Source organism: Ruditapes philippinarum, unplaced genomic scaffold, assembly GCF_026571515.1.
Source record: "Ruditapes philippinarum isolate M1 unplaced genomic scaffold, ASM2657151v2 ctg3576_1_1_1_1, whole genome shotgun sequence".
Classification (NCBI taxonomy): domain Eukaryota; kingdom Metazoa; phylum Mollusca; class Bivalvia; order Venerida; family Veneridae; genus Ruditapes; species Ruditapes philippinarum.
The window spans coordinates 58515-65805 of NW_026858846.1; positions in this window are offsets into that span (position 1 = coordinate 58515).

A 7291-nucleotide genomic window follows, 5' to 3' on the forward strand; every position below is an offset into this window, starting at 1 on the left:
TCTGACCAAAAGCAATAGGGGTCATCTACTAGCGAACACCAATGTACCTGTGAAGTTTGAGGGATGAGGGCCTATCAGTTGTTTTTGGTCAGAAACTGTTTTGACATACAAGGTCAAAATGATCTTGACCTTTGAGCCGTAACCCAAAACTCAATAGTCCATGCGTTCTAAAGTTATTGAATTGCAACAATGTAGGATGGCCAAACAATGTGTCCCCTTTTCTTTGAGGGGGACACAAACAAGAAATGAGAAATGTACATGTAGGAGTCAGTAAGGCTAAACTATTCGAAAAAGTTGTCACATGGGTGTTTTATTGAGTACGAGGGGAAGTCAGAAAATATCCGGACTTTTGACTCGTTCTCGAGAAAACCATTCAACATTTAAAAAAAAAATCTTTCTACTCTTTTTCAAAATATTCTCCACTTACGTCTACGCACGTTTGCCATCTTCGTGGGGGGCTTTTGTATTCACGCTGTGGACCATGACGTAGACCTATGTTTTAGGTACTGTACGTGTAACAGCAGATATCAAAGCCGCCCTGGTCTTATATTTCTTTCCAGCAAGCAATTTTTTTCAGTTCTGGAAACAAATAAAAGTCACAGGGGGCGAGGTCTCTGGGCTATAAGGAGGGTGAGACAACAATTGCCATTTGTAAGAGTTGATAACCTCCACTGTAGCTGCGGCGGTATGGGAGGGGGCGTTACCGTGAAGAAGGAGGACATTTTTTTCTGTGCTAACCTGGGACGCATTTGCTTCAGCTTTTTTCTGAGATTTTTCAGAATTACTTCAGAATAGTACTTGGCGGTGACAGTTTGACCTTTTGGCATTAAATGAGTAAGTATCATTTCTCGTGAATCCCAAAAGGCAACAAGCATGACTTTGCCAGCCGAAGGAGACAGCTTGAACTTTTTAGGAGGTGGGGAACCAGCTCGTTTCCACTGCTTTGACTCAGGTTTGGTCACAGGTTCGGAATAATGAACCCAAATCTCATCTCCAGTGATAATGCGGTTCAAAAACTTATCTCCTTCACGATTAAAACGACTTAAATGTTCTTTTGCATTGGTTACTCTGGTTGCCTTTTGATCTGCGGACAGCTGTCTAGGCACCCACCTGGCACTTACCTTGCTCATGCCTAGGTGTTCGTGTAAAATCTTGTGTGCCGATGCCTTACCGATGCTAAACTTGTTGGCTACCCTCCTCCAAAGTTACTCGACGATTTTTGTTGACAAAAGCTTTAACATTTGCTACCATTGTTGGGGTCACCGCCTCAGCTGGCCGCCCAGTCCTAGGCCTGTCACAAACACTTGTTCTGCCTTCACGAAACTGAGAAACCCAGTTGTAGAAGGTTGAACGTGATACACATTTATCAGAAAATCTTTTTTTAAACCTCTGAAAGATGTGGCAGGGCTGTTCACTTTCTGCAACCAGAAACTTTATTACAGAGCGTTGTTTCTCTAACAAAGAGTCCATGATAGACGAAACACCTATCATATATCAGAGAGCAAAATACTGTGTATACTCAACTATCATTGAAAATAAACTGACCACGTTATTGGCGAATGAATGTAGTTTTCACCAATATATAATGTGTGTATATAGCTGCACGTGGAAAGAGAGAAGCATGAAAAGTCCGGATATTTTCTGACCGTCCCTCGTATAATTTATGCTTACCTATGAATACATAAAATTGACCGAAAACGTACAAAGGCTTGTTATTAAGATGTTTTATCAAGTAAACCACTGCTTTATTATTATGAATGCATAAAATTGTCCCAAAACAGGCACAAACCCTTCAGTAGTTATGGAGATAACAGCTTACAAGGAAAACTTTACCATGAATTTCTAAGTTGAAAAAGGTGAGAAAAATCAGCCTAAATGCAAGATAGAATTATGGATCTTGGTCAGTGACCTACAATTATGACCCTTAATGCATATGTGAAGTTTTAAATAAATATCTTTAATAGTTATTGAGATATGTAAAACTTGCATGTAAACATTAACCAAGAGACTAAGTAGAAAAGGGGAGATAAATCAGCCTAAATGCAAGATAGTGACATACAATTATGACCCTTCATGCATATGTGAAGTTTCAAATCAAAATCTATGATAGTAATTGAGATATGTAAAACTTACATGTAAACATTAACCAAGAGACTAAGTAAAAAGGGGGAGATAAATAAGCCTAAATACATGACACAGATATGAGTGCTGTTCAGTGATCATTATATATGACCACAAATATACATATGAAGTTTCGAGTTTGTATCTTTAATAGTTTCAGAGATATGCAAAACTTGCATGTTAAACTTAACCAAGAAAAGGAGATTTTTTTAGTACAAAAAGGGAGTATAATTCATGGCAAAATACATGGCAGAGTAATGAATCTTGAGATGTGACCTTCAATTATGACCCTTAGTACATGTGTAAAGTTTCAAGTAAATATCTTTGAAGATCTTTAACCTTAACCAAAAATTTCTAAGTGTCAAAGGGCAAATAATTCTGCAAATATTGCAGGCAGAGTTATGCAACTTTGCAAACTGATGTACATTGTTACTATAAATAAGTATTGTATGTTTCAATTGAATTTATCAAGCAATAATCGAGATATTTGACTCTAAAAAAACTTTAACCAAAATTTCTAAGTTAAAAAGGGGCATAATTCTGTAAATATTGTAGGCAGAGTTTTCAAGAGTTACCCTTAATGCATATGTGAAGTTTTAAATAAATATCTTTAATAGTTATTGAGATATGTAAAACTTGCATGTTAACATTAACCAAGAGACTAAGTAGAAAAGGGGAGATAAATCAGCCTAAATGCAAGATAGTGACATACAATTATGACCCTTCATGCATATGTGAAGTTTCAAATCAAAATCTATGATAGTAATTGAGATATGTAAAACTTACATGTAAACATTAACCAAGAGACTAAGTAAGTAACAAGGGTGCCATAGTCACAAAATACGCCCGTTTACGAAAGCTTTAGATGGAGATGGGGGCATTATGGATAAGTGTTATCTAGCAAGCAAGTTTTTATTCTTGGCACTGTGTAGTTAAATGAACCTTAAAACAAATCAGTAGGGAAGATATGCACAGGATGTGTGACCTTGACCTTGGTCGCAGGGACCTGAATTTTATGCACGGCACTCAGCCTCACAATGATGAACATTTGTGCCAAATTATATTGAAATCCCTCTATGCATGTAGAAGTTTTGCTCCAGACAAGCGTTTTCCTATGAGCTCTAACTGTGACCTTCACCTTTGACCTAGAGACTTGGTTCATGTGCAGGGCACTACGTCTCATGGCGGTGAACAATTCTATAAAGTAACATTAAAATTCCTCCATGCATGTAGAAAATATGCTCCGGACAACATCTGGATATTTAATCATCTCCAGTGACCTTGACCTTGCAAATATTAACCTAAATTAAATGTGTCACACCTGTAGTCATGATAGTTACCATTTGTGCTACAATCCATCAATAAATGATGACTAAATGGTCCCTATACACATCTTCAAATTTTTATCTGAACTTTGACCTCTATGTGTAACCTTGACTTTGGTCGCAGGGATCTGAATTTTGCGTGCGACACTCAGCCTCACAATGGTGAACATTTGTGCCAAGTTATATTGAAATCCCCCTATGAATGTAGAAGTTTTTTCTCCGGACAATCGTTTTTCAATGAGCTCTAAGTGTGACCTTGACCTTTGACCTGGAGACCTGAATCATGCATGGAGCAAATACATATCATGGTGGTGAACATATCCATAAAGTATTATAAAAATTCTTCCATACATGTAGGAGATATGCTCCAGACAAAATCTGGATATTTCACCATCTTTAGTGACCTTGACCTTGCATATATTGACCTGAAGTACATGTGTCACAGCCGTAGTCATGATAATGACCATTTGTGTTACAATCCCTCAATAAATGATGATTAAATCGTCCCTATACACATCTTCATATTTTTATCAAAACTTTGACCTCTATGTGTGACCTTGACCTTGGCTGCAGGGACCTTAATTTTGTGCGCGACACTCCGCCTCACAATGGTGAACATTTGTGCCAAGTTATATTGAAATCCCTCTATGCATGTGGAAGTTTTGCTCCGGACAAGCGTTTTGAGCTCTGTGTGTGACCTTGACCTTTCACCTAGAGACCTTAAGTTCATGTGTGTGACATGGCTTCTCATAATGGTGAACATTTCTATGAAATTTCATTAAAATCCCTCCATGCGTGTAGGAGATATGCTCCGGACAAAATCTGGATATTTCATCATCTTTAGTGACCTTGACCTTGTATATATTGACCTAAATTATATGTATCACAGCCATAGTCTTGATAATGACCATTTGTGTTACAATCCCTCAATAAATGATGACTAAATGGTCCATATACACATCTTCATATTTTTATCTGAACTTTGACCTCTATGTGTGACCTTGACCTTGGCTGCAAGGACCTGAATCTTGCGTGCGACACTCCGCCTCACAATGGTGAACATTTGTGCTAAGTAATATTGAAATCCCTCTATACATGTGGAAGTTTTGCTCCGGACAAGCATTTTTCAATGAGCTCTAAGTGTGACCTTGACCTTTGACCTGGAGACCTGGTTCATGTGCGCGATACTGCTCCTCATAGTGGTGAACATTTCTATGAAGTTTCATTAAAATCCCTCCATACATGTAGGAGATATGCTCCGGACAAAATGAGACGCCGAGCCCGCCAGGGGCGTTCCCATAATACGTCCCGTTTTTCAAACGGGCGTATAAAAAAGGGGGAGATAAATAAGCCTAAATACATGACACAGATATGAGTGCTGTTCAGTGATCATTATATATGACCACAAATATACATATGAAGTTTCGAGTTTGTATCTTTAATAGTTTCAGAGATATGCAAAACTTGCATGTTAAACTTAACCAAGAAAAGGAGATTTTTTTAGTACAAAAAGGGAGTATAATTCATGGCAAAATACATGGCAGAGTAATGAATCTTGAGATGTGACCTTCAATTATGACCCTTAGTACATGTGTAAAGTTTCAAGTAAATATCTTTGAAGACCTTTAACCTTAACCAAAATTTCTAAGTGTCAAAGGGGCAAATAATTCTGCAAATATTGCAGACAGAGTTATGCAACTTTGCAAACTGATGTATATTGTTACTATAAATAAGTATTGTAAGTTTCAATTGAATATCTCAAGCAATAATTGATATATTTGACTCTAAAAAAACTTTAACCAAAATTTCTAAGTTAAAAAGGGGAATAATTCTGTAAATATTGTAGGCAGAGTTATCCAAATTGTCAATATGTTGTACAATGTTACTATTAATAAGTATTGTAAGTTTCAATTGAATATCTCAAGCAATAATTGAGATATTTGACTTTACAAAAAACTTTAACCAACGCAGACGCGGACGCCAGGGCGACTTCAATAGCTCTCCATATTCTTCGTATAGTCAAGCTAAAATGGTCCATGTTAACTTTTCTCTACAGCAACCACAAGGGCAACATGACAGTAGAAATACCTCATTTGTTTTCTTTGAGAACAAGCTAAAATGGGTGTAAATGCAAATTTAAAGCTTTCAGTATAATACCCTTGTTTTACAACAAGTATTCCAAGTGTGATGATGATACCTCTTAACATTCTATCATTTTTCTTTAATTTTAAAAGGGGAAAATTTTACATTTAAATTAAATAAAAGGGGGAAAAAAAAAAAAACACTTTTAAAAAAAAAAACACTTTTTACAAAACCTTTTAGATAAACAACATTCCAAAATTTTTATTTATGCTTTAAAATTTTTTGAGCCCTTGGGGTACTTTTAATAAAAACCAACGGGGGCATTACTAACCCTTTTTTTTAAAAAAAACAAGTTAATAAAATTTAGGTTTCAGATGGCAACTTTCAACATGACTTAAAAGAGTTAAAACTAGAAAGAAAATATTGGGCTAAAAATCAACAAAACTTCGTTCATTAACATTCATTTATTTATGAAAATGTAAATTTAAACAAAAATGCTAGCGAGATCTACCGAGCATTAAACATAAACCAAAATCAAAGTGCTGCAGCACTGAATGAGACGGACATGCAACCGGAGAGACATTAAGGCTTCTTTTAAACAAAAACAAAACACAAAATATATAACAGAGAAAATTTGTTCCATACAAGTTCGAGATTTGTAGAGCAATATATTTTGTGTTCCAAACTGATATAATTCAGATTTTCTACTTTCAAGCAATTAAATACAGAATGAAATTCATGCCTAAAAACTCTGGTCAAACTTGTAAATCAGTGTCTCTATCGATTTATTCTAAGAAATGATATGTAAATAGAAAAAAAACTGTCAACGAAATATTTCTAAAATAAATCCAGGCAAATAAACTTCAAACATAATACATTATACATTTGAGAATGCTATTTAGAATTGCTTCGTGTTATATCATAGTGGGCATATAGACAATAAAATATAAGTCATTTGTATTTTTATTTCTCTTGGATAACATATGTCTCATTAAAAAAAAAAATTGTTAAAATCATCAGCAATTAATAGTGTATTTTTTAGATTTTCTTTTTATTTACAAGGTAAAGATGTAGAGGCCAGAGCACATCGTTTTTATTTTAATTTAAATGTCACTTAAGCACTACAGTGTTTAGTTGTCCTTTTCAATTTCACACTAAATTCCATTTTCAACTTGTTTGCTTCTTACAATTGTATAGAATTTCTAAAAGTATTGCATGTAATCCGCTGGTTTATTAATTACATGTATAATGTGTACTCCCTACTCGCCTGTCCAAAAATCAGAACAGGTGAAGCAAATTCTATTTTTAGAATAGCGAAGGTTAATTCATATCATGACCTAGAAAAATATGTAAACAAACCACAAGAATCGGAAGTAGAACTGATATTATAACTTCCTTACCATGAAAGACTACATGGCAGTAAAGTGTTGAAAAACTCTCTTCTTACATGCATTTTCAAAAATAGATATTTATACTAACTATTGTACTGAATCTAATATATTAATAACTGCTGAATATTCAGCTAAATCTGCGGTATGAGTCACGAAAATAGTTCTTCTTTTATTAATGCGCGAGTTATCCTAGAGTCACGAAAAACTTTTGGTTTGTTAATAATAATGTTTTGTATAATGTAGAAATATTTATTTCCTACTAATAATGTCTTGGAACTCAGAAGTTACACCTTTATTGTAGTATAATTTGCTGTCCTACTTTTTCGACAGCGGTAAATCGTTTCAGCAGTAATTTGCATATTGCGCAATAAT